Source organism: Hydra vulgaris, chromosome 02, assembly GCF_038396675.1.
Source record: "Hydra vulgaris chromosome 02, alternate assembly HydraT2T_AEP".
NCBI classification, from domain to species: Eukaryota; Metazoa; Cnidaria; class Hydrozoa; order Anthoathecata; family Hydridae; genus Hydra; species Hydra vulgaris.
Window position 1 is genome coordinate 433,946 of NC_088921.1, and position 15,061 is coordinate 449,006.

Below are 15,061 nucleotides of genomic sequence, written 5' to 3' on the forward strand. Positions count from 1 at the left end.
CTTTTGCAATCATGTACAGGGCTACACGTTGAGCATTTTCACATATGTGTTTAGGAACCTGTAAAGTATAAAGCAATAAACAATAGACATTAAATACATAGCAATACATAACTGCCTTTTTTTGTACTACAAAAAACATTGTATTTCTAAAATATTGCCAACAACTTGTAACAAATATATTTTGCTATCAATGGCAGGAAGTAACAAGTGTAAAGTTAAAACGGTAAATAGAAAAAAGCAAGATCCGCTAACTATATTTACTAACCTCTGTCTTTTTAGGTAAAAAGCTTGTCATTTTTAATTGTCCAGATTCTGAAATGGTTTTATTGATGTGTGATATATTATGTCTTTGTAAAGTTGTAGTATGACCAATTGGCACTGACAACCATAATCCAGACTGCTTACAAACGGTAAACTCCTTGACAAACTGTTGATCATAACATGATTACTCACAGTTATACAAAAATTAAATAAAATATATTGCAACTAAGGTCAATTGACTCTACATAGCATTTGATATTCAATTATCAAACGCGAATGCTGCTCAGTTTGGCATTGTGTGCAGTATGCAATGCCTGAGAGATCCAGATGATTATTGATTTATTGAAATATTTATAACACTAAATAATTATATATATACAGTCTTATCGCGAGGTTAGAATTATATTGTTCTATTTCCCATTTTAAACGTTGGGAGAAAATTTTTGATTTTTTTCTAAAAGTAAAAATTAGTTATGCTTTAAATAATTTTGATTTAAACAAATTGTCTAGAAAAAAATTTAAAAATAAAATATATTTTAAAAGGAATTATTACTTACTTACTAAAATTACGAACTCATTTTCTTCGAACACTTAAAAATACAGAAAATAATTCTAAACTCGTGATATGTTATTCATTAGGTTATGTATTATGTTATGTATCATGTAAAGTATTGTAGTGATGTGCGAATTGCAAAATTTTCAACTTTTCAAGTCTCTATTTGGCTTGGTTAGGGTGAGGACAGTTGGTTTGATTTGGTTCGTTCCCAACAGTTTTAAAGTTCAGGTTTGGTTCGGTTTGGTAACAACTAAAGTTCGGGTTCGGTTCGGTTCTTTCGTAGATAAGGTTCTAGTTCGGTTCGTTCGGTTCGGGTTCGGTTCGTTTCCCATCTCTTGTATTAATACAGATGATTCAATTACAGGGGATGCAACATTTACAACAAATTCTACAACATTTGAAAATGAATCCTCTTTAAACAACACAAATTTGCACTACCAAGCTTTCCACTACTTTCAACTGAGGATGTTGAAGATATCTTAATCAAATGTTATCAGATAGTGTTATACATCTTTTCCAAAACTTAATAAAAAAAATGTTATTTATCATCAAATAGGCTTCAAAATTCAATATTGGAACAAAAATTGTTTTTCAAGGCACTAGGTTCACAACCATTTGTTCAAATCATTTATAATAGGCATTACCATTGGCTCATATGGCATTACCATTATAGCATATATGGCATACCATAATAGGCATTACCATTGGCACATATGGCTGTAAATATGGAGAAATATATGTACTTGACAGTAACTTTCAAAAAAATTTATCAATAGATACACAGAATCAAATATGATCTCTTTTAAAAAGTTGATGAAGCTATGATCAAAGTAAATGTTTTATTAGTGCAGCAGCAAGAAGGATATGGTAGATTGTGGTTTGTTTTCGCTGGCTTTTGTTAAATTTATTTTATCAAACAACAAAAACCCTGTTGAAAATATTTGGTTTGACCAAAAGCAATTTAGAAGCCATGTTCTTTAATGCTTGAAGAAAAATGTAATCAGAACTTTTCCACTTTTAAACTTTGCAAGTTGTGGATGCCATAAATGTAAATATACATAACATGTGCTCTTGCTCTAGCTGTAGAACAAAATAAATCCTAATCTATAAACAAACAAAGTTTTATATACTCTTATATTATGATATGCTTATTAAATTTGAATGAATTTTTTAACTTTGTAGTATGTATTTATGTAATATTTAGTATGTATTTATGTAATTTTGCTTTTATCTCTATTTTTATGACTAGGCAACTCATTCTATTATCTCCTAATAAGGGTAAAGCTCTAAAACTCAGTTTTATGGTTCTGAGGCCGGCTGGTAGTCAGGTTTCCCAAACTCTGTCGTAGCTCTCAGAGAGGCTGATTCCATCAACAGCTGAAAAATATCAAAGTATTAATAGTGCCATGTTGCGCATAGATGATGACCCTGTTTGTACTTTTAGTATGCAATGCGGAGGCCACATTTAGAGCCCTTTGTTACGGCTTAGGGTTTATTAATAGTAATAAGGAAATTGCTTGGGCAATTAAACAGTGTTCTGAGTACTTTCTATGCTTTGAGTCAAGTTTTAAAACAAATTTAAAAATGAATAAAGTACCAAAAACTATAAAACACAAAAAACCATCATCATCACCAAGTTCTCTAAACCCCTCATTATCTAATATTCGTGGTCTTCGAAGTAACTTTTCTTCTGTTGAGTCTTATCTCTTGCAAAGTTCACCAGACCTTCTTGCTCTTTGCGAGACTAATTTAAGTTCAGCTGTCTCATCTGACGGTAGTTAGACAAATCAGAGCAATCTGATTTGTCTAACTACCGTCTAACTGCCATTAGTCTTCTTCCTATTATAAGCAAGGTTTTTGAATCTTTAATTAACAAACACTTAATTTCTCATCTTGAATCTAATAACTTACTTTCTGACCATCAATATGGATTTCAAATCTTCTCGTGCCACAGCTAATTTGCTAACAGTAATAACTGGTAGGTTTTATCGTGCATTAGATAAAGGTGGAGAAGCTAAGGCCATCGCTCTTGACATTTCAAAAGCTTTTGGTAAAGTTTGGCATGCTGGTCTTCTCTATAAGCTTTTATCTTATGGTGTATCTGGCAACATCTTTAAGATTATTGAATCCTTCCTTTCCAATCGTAGTATAAAAGTTTTCCTCGATGGACAGCACTCTTCTTATTATTCTGTAACTTCAAGGGTTCCTCAAGGTTCTATCCTTGGCTCTATATTCTTTTTAATTTACATTAACGATCTTTCGGATATTCTGACATCTAAGGTGGCATTGTTTGCTGATGATACTACCATTTATTCTTGTGGTGATAAGAAGGCTTTTCTCTGCTTATAAAAATACATTTAAACATCTTTAAAGATATTTTTTCGAATTGTATTTTGCCAGTTTGTAGAGCGTTTTACAATACTACATTATTAAGTCAAAACTGCCAATTTTTGACTTAACGTCTTCCGCAAGTACAGGTTTGACGACACAGATTTAGAAGTAGAGAGGGGGGGGGGGGTGCACAATCGTTAATTCTTAAAAAAAGTCTTCTATATCTAAATTTTTTTTAAAAAAAAAAAAAAAAAAAAAAAGGGAGGAGGGGGAAGGCTCGGCTTCTTTGGTGTTGTCGGCGCTGTTGTACACCCACGATACACACTTCAATGAACCAGGTCGGAACCCTCAACATAGGAAAGTGTCATCAAATATTCGGTAGTTTCGCCCAAGCGTCTGGCCGAACATTATGTAAATTAGCAAAACCACAATTTTCGCTCGCCTAATTCGACATTTAGTCGATTGGTAGGAACCAAGGGCTGCCAACACCGGACAAAATAGTGTAATTTTAGCCGCAAAGCATTGTGGGATGTCTTGCGGGACCAAAATAATCTTAATACGAGAACTTAATGAATTTTAGTAACATAAATTTAAGTAACAATCATATCAGGCAGCTAGAAAAAAAACTCCTTTAGAAACTAAACTTTTGATATTGTTAACTTATTCATAAATTTACTTGTAAAACATTATTAACTTAACATGAATACATTTATGATAGTGATAAAAATTGCAAAACTGCTATTTAAAAGCATTGTTATCACCTTATTCGTTTAAATATATTCTTATTTAGATTCTAAATTAATAAATGATGCCGTGAGAAAAAAAACACTATTTTTAATAAGAAATATCTTTTATTAATAAATAAAATCATTTCTATTTAATATAAAAAGTAAGCATATCTATAATTGCATTATCACAAGCATTAATGCAAGCATTATCCATGGATAATGCGAGCCAACTTTTTTTTACATTGTTTCGTAGTTGCATATCTCGATTATAAAAGCGTATAAAATAAGACATTCTCATAATAACAAAGTTTCCAATTAAACTTTCTTTCAAGAGAAAGGCATGATCAACATGTTCATCAAAAAGAAATCTAAAATTGCAATGATTTTTTATTTCATTAATAACTTGTTGTATGATGTTTCTTTTAGTAAGTAAAATTTTGATTTGTAAAATAAAAACAGTTTTCATATCTTCATCTTACATCTTACAGCTAAACCTATTGCATGTAGATAGCGTTATTTAAGATCTTAGCTAAATTAGTTGAAATCATGGCATTATTAATATAAAAATAAGCAATTGGTTGTTTCCATTTTGTTGATAACCCTCGAACCATCAATACAAGTACTTGGTTCACTGGTTTACCATTCGATTGAATTCCAACGACCTTGTCACTGTTTTTGTCATAATCCAGATGTTGCTTTAAAGACATTTCATCAAAAACAAGGCTACAGTTCCTTTCTAATTTTGTCATGGTTTCAACTCTCATTTTTAATAAGGCCATAACCTTATTTGAAAATCCAGAACTAGGGTCCCAAAAGATTTTTCTAGAAACATTAAAATAGTGCTTCTAGCTGGCAATGAAAAAACCCTTCTTAGCATTTTAAAAGTTTGTGGACTGTGATACATAATCCTCAAGGCTAACAGTTTATCTTTAACAGTCCAACGTTTTCCTTTTTTAACGCGATTATTCAAAAGTAATTGACTTTCAAAAAATTGTAGCTGGGTAGTAGTTAAAATTTTTTAGATAAATTTATAATGTGTTCTATTGAACCATCACAATTTTGTAACATTTTGTTCTTTAACTGTAAGTTCTTTATTTTTTTTCTAAGACAAAAAATCTTAACTTGAGATGACAAATATTTATTTCTAAAATTGGTTTTCACAGCTAATATATTATTTGTACCAGTAGTATCAACACTATTTCTTGCGCTAAATTGTGTTACTGACTTCTTTTTTTTGTATTTTATCCTGTAAACGAGTTCTGTTTGTTGGTTGTTTTCTCTTTAAATTTAACGAAGATGGTTGATTTGGAAAGTTAAAAATTGTTGGTACAGCAGTTACAAGTGCTCTTTTACCGCCATTGTTAGCTAGATATAGTATTGGGATGAATCAAAATGTTCACTGCAAATCGTATAACTAAGATTAAGTTCTTAACAAGATTTTGTATCAAGATCTTGACGACGACAATTATGAACCCAAAGTTTGCATCTCAAAAAAAGTTAACCTTATAAATTTGTTGCAGTTATTTCCATCATATTATGTATCAATATTTTTCATCATATGATGCATTTACATTGTTTTATAAATATCTTTAAAGTTTTGACATATTTATTTTTTTGATAAATTAAATATGGTGAACAGTTACTTGCCTGTTTTTCTCTTTTGGGAATCTAAAAAAAGAAATACTGTTTTCAACATTCTTTCCGCGTTTGTTTACGCAATTGATGGCTGAACAAAAAGCTGGCATATTTAATTATATAAGGGATTACTAATATTAATTTGATTCCTGAAAAGCTAAAGCCAATAATATTTTAAAATGTAATATATCTATGTATTATAATATATCTATATATTATAAACAGTGTTTAATGTAATAACTGATTACGTTGTTTATATAAATTTGGTCCCGCAAGACATCCCATAATACATTTTTCGGCCAATTACACATAGATATATGGATTTTTCGGCGAGTTGGCAGCCCTTGGTAGGAACTCTATAGTCGATTAAATCAACTATTCGTTTTTCCTTTGTCGACTAATTTTGACTATCGACTAGTCGACTTTAAGTCGATTTAGTCGAAGTTAATAACAACACTATTTAAAACGCGAATTGAGCTGTTTAGTTATAAACTTACGCATACGCAATGCATTGCGTCATTTATTGCGTCATTTATTTACGTCATTAATGACGTAAATAAATAACTAGATGTCTAACTTCGGGATTTTTATAAAATAAAAGTGAAGCCGATTTATTTGTGTACTATTTTAATCAGCCATTATTATATCGGGCAGAAAACAGTAAATATCATATAATGTGGAGAGTATATCCGTGACATTATTTCTTTTGCCTTGCTAAAGTATTTATTTAATTTAATTATTTTCATCACAAAATGGTAAATTCTTGTGCTGCATATGGATGTTCTAATAGATATATAAAAAGCGGCACGAAATCCTCTCATAAATTTCCGCTTCAAAATTCTGAATTATGTAAAAGATGGATTGTTGCTTTGAAACGTAAAAATTTTCTTCCATCCAAACACACCTGTATCTGCAGCGACCATTTTTTAGAATCGGACTACAATTATTGTATCCCAGACAAAAAAAATCCAAGTTTTGATCATCATCAAAAGCCTATTTTAAAATGTAATGCTGTGCCATCAGTTTTTATATTTTCTACACATATTCAAAAGACAAAAAGGAAACTCCCATCAATACGAAAATCAGTAAATTCATTACCTAAATTTGATTCTTTATAAAAAAAAACAAAGTTTGATGTTTACCCTGCTATATATAAAAGTGAAGGCTTTACAACAAAAATTAAGAAGAAAAAAAAAGAAAATCTGTTCTTTACAAGACATGGTTTCCCTTTTAAAATCTAAAAATTATTTGACTACTGATGCTGCCACTGTTTTAAGCCAAAATTTTTCTGGACTCTCATACGAAATCATTAAGAACCAATTTTCCAATCAAAATGTTAAACCAAAAGGCCACAGATACAACGATGAAGTGAAAAAATTCGCTTTAACTCTTTATTTTTTATTCTCCACCTGCGTATAACTTTCTTCGGCCAATGTTATGTCTTCCTACTGCCAGTTCAATATCATATTGGACATCATTTGTAAATTGTGATCCTGGTTTATTCCTTGATGTTTTTTCATATCTTGGTCATAAACAGAAAACAGATATTAATTTTAAGCATTGTGCTCTTATTATTGATGCTATGGCAATTAAAAACAGTATGGAAAACACCCATTGGTTATGTTTTATCAAATAAAGTTATAGCAAGCGATTTAACATGTTTTATTAAAAATATTTTAAATGTGGCTTTGACCTATGAACTTTGTATCAAAAGTATTACATTTGATGGTATTAGTACAAATTTAAATTCCGTTGTCCCATTTGGATGTAAGTTTGGCAAAGTCATAGACGATATAGTTAGTACTTTTTCATATAACAACCAACTGCTCCACATTTTCCTAGACCCATGCCATATGCTTAAATTAGCTAGAAATTCTCTAAATGATTTGGGTGTTTTTATTGATGATGAGGGCCACTATATTAAATAGAGTTATATAAAAGCTTTGTTTGAGTTACAAGAGCTTGAAGGTTTGAAATTTGCAAACAAACTTTCAAGAAAACATATTGAATTTCATCGCAACAAAATGAATGTCAAAATAGCTGGCCAAACCCTTAGCAGCTCTGTTGCTGATGCAATTGAATTTTTAATGGTATCACAGCATCTATCTTTCTTAGGAGCAAGTAGTATAATCTGTTTTCAGAAATCCAATATCTTAATAATCAGCTTTATTGGAAAGATTTTTTAAACAATACGATTACTTATCTGAGCAAGTTGACTGATATTAATAGCATTCCATTGCTTTTACATCGAAGAAAGACATTTGTTTTAGGTTTAATTGTAGATGCTAAAAGCACTCTAAAATTATCCACCGATCTGTTAACGTTTCATGAGAAACCATTTAAGTATGTTCTAACTAACAAATATTCCCAAGATCATCTTGAACTACTATTTGCTTGCATTCGTGGAAAAAATGGTTGCAACAACAATCCTGATGTAGTGCAGTTAAAGTCATCGTTAAAACGGATTCTTCTGCGAAACTCCATAGTTGGATCGAGTCATGCTAACTGCCTGATGTTTGAGCCATATTCTAATGGCTCTATTTTTTCTCTTAGTTGGAAAAAAAGGTTGTGTTCTGTTCATAATTTTGACCTAAAGGATATTGACTTTGAAGAAGTTTTTTTGTACTGCGATGAACTTCAAATGTCTAGCTACAAAGAAGCAATATTGGGATATATCTCTGGTTTTATAGTCAGAAAATTAATAAATACTATTTCATGTAATGTTTGTGCTCAATCATTAACTGATATTTTATCATACGAACGTTCCTATGCGAAATCTCATTCTTCATTAAATAATGTGAAAGATCGTGGTGGTTTGTTTTTGCCATCAAGGGATGTTGTTTCTGTTGTCGAGTCGTGTGAGAAAGTATTTAACTTCTTTATTAGTGGTAAAGATTTTAAAAATCCAAAAATAACCTCAAATAAAAATATAAAGCATAAGATGATCCATTGTGTTAACAAATTAATTATTAAAAAAAAAGTCTTTAAAGGACTTGATAGTCACGACTTAGAATTGTGGACTGAAAATGAAGATTTGCATTCCAGCCAGCTTGTTAGAAAGATATGTGAATATTACATTAGAACTCGAATGTTCAGATATGCCCAGGATTATACCACTAAAGTTGTAAGAAAGTCGTCAATTGGTTTAAGACAACAAACTAACAAATTAATATTGTTCAAGGGTTTATGAATACATCATTTTATTATATAAAACTTTTATTAAAATAATAAAATATATTGTACGATGTTTACGTTTCATGTTCTAAATGCAAATATATTTTTAAATATATTTTTGCGGCTATAAAAATAACAGTTTGTTTTAGTTTGTTATAACAAACTAAACATGCTAACAATATCATGTCCAATCTTTGACCAAAAAATATGTATGTATTGACTGTATGCTCACTAAATTGATCGTCTGTGATTCTAATCATCTTTAATTCCAAGAATAAGGACGTTAAAATTGCCAATATCTTTTCATATGAATGTGATTGCTAAAAGCTTTTTGCCCGATATAATAATGGCTTCCAACGCATTAAATTGGCTTCACTAAAAACGGCGAAGTTAGATATTTAGTTATTTATATCATTGCGCATACGCAACTGATTATTCAATATTTATACTGGTATAAATATTGCGTGAAGCAGGAAAAAGCCGCACCCAAATGGGTAGCGTTCTCTAGGATGATTCAAAATAAAATTATGAAAATGCAATAAAATGCAGACACGAAAAGTTATTGAATTTGTATTGAAAGATAAGAAATTCGATAGTCTGGATTTTATTAAAAAGTCAAAATTTTACTTTGGATCATCCAAAAAAACGTTAACCCACCCACATATTTGAAATGCAACCAAAAGTAAGTAATATACCATTGCCTCGAACGTAAGTTTATTGTTATTAATGTTTAGCTTGTTATTAGCTTAATATTGTTACATATATTTGTTACTAGCTTATTATCAAGTCAAGCATATTTGTAATATCTTGAATATAGTATTGTAATTAATTTTCAAATAAAAATATTATTTAACATTTTTATTTGACTCGAACAGCTTTAAATTAATAATAAAAATTTTTATTTTTTTATTATTATTATTATTGTTTCTTTTTTTTGACATTTTTCTGACCTGATATATCTCAAATTTTTATTCTAAAAATTCTAGTAATAGCATTTATTTTTAGAAGTTGAACTCAGTTTATGAATTTTGGTTTTTATTATTTAATTTTAAGCTAATCAGCTAAATTAGCTAACACGTGTTTTGTAAACTCCTACTACCTACTTTCTGAAGATAGCCATTCCAGAGGGTTTTTTTTTTGTCAATATATTTATATATGATTAACATTGTTGTAAAGAGCTTAATAAGACTTTTTTCTTTAATAAACCAACCTTAAAGTTTTTAAACGCAGAGAATTAAGAAATTATGTAAAAATGTTAAAAAGTTTCCCATTCCATTAGATTCCTTATCTCTTTATAATCTATATTTTCAAACAAATTTGATGTGTTTTGGTTCTTAGGAAATCTTACTTTTAAAAACCACTCTTGAAAAAATGTGTCTTGTGGCAAGTTTTTCATTATTAATGGTTTTAACCCTTTTGCCACTGAGTTAAAAAAAGCTATACGACTGCGTGTAAAATAACAAACTAGGATCATGATGAACTAAAAGAGTATAAGATAAAAATTACTAGTCAGAATTTTACAAATAAGACCTTGTTTTTTTTGTAATTGAGTTAGCTTTCAGAATAATGAAAAACTTATAAATTTTTTTTATTATCTCAATAACGTGATCAAAATATACCATGTTGAAATTAACAAAAACTTATAGTTTCTTTATGTAACCTTAAACAAATAAAGAAGAAATAGATAAACATATTGTTTTCGAATTTAAATTAATAAGGCATTTATAGTGGTGATTAAGCAAAAAAAATCTCCGCCACTATTATTGAAAAAATATCAAGGATTTGTTTATATCAGTATAATTTAATATATTTTTAGTCATTTCTTAAAATTGATTTTTAAGCAATCTATAAATGCAATTAACAGATGGTTTGAAGCATTAACTTAAGAAGTTATTCACTCCATGCAGGTCACTTGTCATTTAGAAACAAATTTTATGAACCGCCATACGGGTAACTTGTCACGAAAGGGTCAAGGTATAATAGTTTAAATAGTCCTTATTGTTTAAATAGTCAGTGGAGACTATTTAAACATAAGGAAACCAAATCCTAAATCTCTTAATGCTTGTGATGAAGTGCTTTGTCATTGCTCAGATTTGAGTAATGACAAGCTCTTACTCAGCAGAAATAGCCGTTCAACAAGGTGTCTGCATATTTTTGGTTCTTACCACATAGATAATTTCTAAGAGTTGATCTGAAAATCTCAGAATCTGTTAATCTCAGAGACCCTTTAAACTGGAATACCACCAGCAATAACCTTCATAGCCCTAACCACTCGGTCTTCGGGGTGGTTACTGTGTGCGTAAACTTTCTTTGGTTTGTATATGTATGGCATATTGAAACTGATTTGAAAAAAAAAATTTTGGACTAATTTATCAAACAAATCAATAAGTGGCCATATTACCCCAATTTATAAAATAGCCCATTTACCCCACTTACATTTAAGGTAAATGCTTTAAGCATAAAAATGTCTTTACCTAAGTAGCTCATAGAGGTCTGGTTAAAATTCGGCCAAATTGTCCCTCAAATATTTGCTCGGCCATAGTTAGCGTTTTTTAAATCTGAAAAGACATACAAAAATGACATGCAAAAAACATTCAACAACAAGAGTTCTATTATTTAATTTTTTTGTAATAGACATTAAAATGTCAGGTTAACATTAGGCTTTAAAAATTATGCAGAGAGGGACACTGCATCTTTAAAACTTTATCAGATTTTAGCAAAAAACTGGTTAATATGCTTAACTGGCCTTATTACCCTATCTGGCAGTATATGTATATATATACAACCCTCGGAATTAGGGTTGACATTCCGCAATGTCGACCTAGCTGCCGACCTTAAAGTGTTTGAGGTCAGCAAAAAACTGCTGACCTCGTTTCGATGTTTTATGGTAAGAACTTTATATCAAATTTTTTTTGCCAACCTGATGCCGACCTCTAAAAGATTTAGGTAGGCAAATTATTGTCAACCTCAGTTTTCCTAATTCTGAGGGTTATATATATATATATATATATATATATATATATATATATATATATATATATATATATATATATATATATATATATATATATATACATATATACATATATATATATATATATATATATATATATATATATATATATATACATATATACATATATATATATATATATATATATATATATATATATATATATACATATATATATATATATATATATATATATATATATATATATATATATATATATATATATATATGTATATATATATATATATATATATACAACTCTCAATTTTTTGCTGGACATCTCCACCCCTTGGACCATTCTTGAGACCTGCTGGAGGATGGTAACAAGCCATTGTTGATATTTTCGGTAAAAATGAACAATGTTTTGTTGCCCCCATATTTCAGATCTCAAAAACTAAATTGAGCCTTATATATATATATATATATTTCTATAGATTGTTGCATTTGGGAAGCACAGAAGGAAAAAATTGATTCTCACGCCAACATATACGTCACTTTTAATTACTTTTGACTTTCGTTCAACATTTTCGTGTTGGACGAAAGTCAAAAGTCAAAACCAATAATTTAATTACAAAATAAAAAGTCAAAACCATTAATTTAATTACAAATTAATCGTTTTTTAAAAAAACCACAAAAAAGGCAAATTTAATTGACCAGAATGTTTTTGAAAACATTCTGAATGTTTTAACAATATAAACAATGTTTTTATTTTAATTTTTTTTAATAAAATGTTTTAATTTTTATTTTTTTTACTGTAAATCATGCGTGGAGTGTCGCTACATCAACTATCTTATAGCCTGACTCGCAACAAGGTGCTGCTACATCGACTGATAAATAGCCTGACTCGCAAGGGAGTGCTGCTACATCGACTGAGGGTTTGGTTTGGGCAGGCTGTCTATCATTTAATAAAAAAAAAAAATTCCGGTCTTGCATTTTAATTTTTACTTTTTGTCAACAAAATATGGAAAAAACTTTCGGACAACATATAAGAGTACTATATATATCTATTCCTATACTTAATGGCTAAGAAAACTTATTTTTGGTAAAAAATGGCTATTTGCTTGTTTGTGGTTTTAAAGCTGACAAAATTAAAGTTAGATTATGTCAAAAACACAATAATTTAATTGCAGAAAGTAATTAAACCACGAAACCACAAAATAAAAGACTAGAATGTTTTTAAAAACATTCTAAATAATTTTAAAAATATTCTGAATGTTTTTATTTTATTTTTTGAAAATAAAAATATTCTGAATGTTTTCATTTTTATTTTTTAACTGTAAAACATGCGTGGAGTGTTGCCTTATCAACTATCTTATAGCCTCAAGTGCTGCTACATTGACTGACAAATAGCCTGACTCGCAATAGAGTGCTGCTACATCAACTGAGGGGGTTTGGTTTGTGTAGGCAGTCTATCAAATAATTATTAAAAAAAAAAAGAAGTTTTTTCAGTCTTTAAATTAAAAAAACATAAAACTGACATTTTATGGTAAAAACATAAAGACGACTATGCATTAGCCTGCCCGTAAAAGAGGTTACACCATCATAGGAACCTGCTTATCTTACGCAACCTTCCCCTATTATATTTAAATAAATAAAATATTTTTTATCATTAAATATAATTTAAAAAATTATGCTTAATAAATAAATGACATTTACTATGGGTTATTTTAAACAGATCTTAATAAAACTTTATTAAGTAATTGTAAGCATTAGTTTTATTATTTTAAAAGTCAAAAAGAATATTGAAAAGAAACAAAACTTTCTAAAAAAGTTTGCTTCGTTTTTTCGTTTTCCTCACGTAAACTAACATATCAAGCTTAAGATCCAAAGTTTATTCAAAAATTAAATTTGTCCAATAGTTATTAGGACTAAAATTTTTTACTTATGTTCATTTATTATCAAAAGCAGTTTACTCTTAATTGCCAAAATATAAAAGTTAACTTTACTCTGAATGGATATTTCAAAATCACTCTATCTTTGGAAAAAGTTAATTTTTTATATATTCCATTGTTATACAATTTTGCAACAAGTTTTTAAAATGAAATTTTGTAATAACATTCATTTTTTTTTAAAACTAAAGTTGAGTTAGTAACCAAAAGACAGTACGTAATTACGTAAAAAAGCAATTTCTTTTTAATTTATTTTATTGTCCCGAAGAAAAAATGAGGCAGCTAAAATAAACTGAAAATTATTTATATTCTACTGCATTTAAAACTGAATTTTTTTTTTTTATTTTTCATAAAAAAGCAAAAGAAAAATTAAAAAATAGAAATAATTTTTGAGCGCTTTTTTTTGGGCACCCATACTACTCCAGAGGTTTCTAAAACAGGTCTGGGTTCGTCCCTGATATTAGTAAATATATATATTATGTTAGCAAACTGGTATTATGTTAGTATACAATATATTATTTATACTATGAAACAGTTATGTTATTATGTTAATAATAATATTATTATATAATTAGTTAACTAATTAGTTGTTATTATGCTATTATGTTATTTATAATATTCTTATATTATAAAATGTGAAAATATTTTAAATGTTGAATAACTTTTAGATTATTATTTTAATGAAATGGATAATGAGAAACATAGAGATATTTTGCTGAGGATTGCAGATAATCTGTTGGATAAAGATGTTGAAGCAATTAAGTTTTTATATTTAAAAGAAATTGGCGATGGTCATCTTGAAAGAATTAAAACTCCTATTGAATTAATTCAAACTTTAGAACGTCGTACACTTCTAGGGATTGATAACTATGATGCTTTTGTTAAGGTACTTATTAGAATCGGAAGGATTGACCTGGCAAATCATTTTTCTAGTAAGTTTTATAATAGTATTATTTTTTATATCTGGTTTTTGCAGGAGGCGCATGCACATGCCTGACCACATATATAATGTTTTGTTTTGGAAACTTGGCCATGCTCTTTGCATGTTTTGATATTTTTAAATTTGAAACTTTGATAATGCATAATATAAGATAAAGTCTATCAAGTAAATAGGTTTTTAAAATAAAACTATACAAATATTTTTTATTTTTATAGCTTTATATTCCAAGTTTCTTTTTTATTTTTTTCCTTATTCTTTAAGATTTATTTTCTTTTTTCAGTTTATGTTCCCTCCTCTCTCTCTTTCTCTCTCTCTCTCTCTCTCTCTCTCTCTCTCTCTCTCTCTCTCTCTCTCTATATATATATATATATATATATATATATATATATATATATATATATATATATATATATATATATATATATATATCAGGCTTTGTTTTAAATGTTTAATGCCTAATGCGAATTTATCATCATGAAATTCTCTTTATATTTTTATTTTTTAAAGACATTAACTTTTTTAAATTACTGCAAT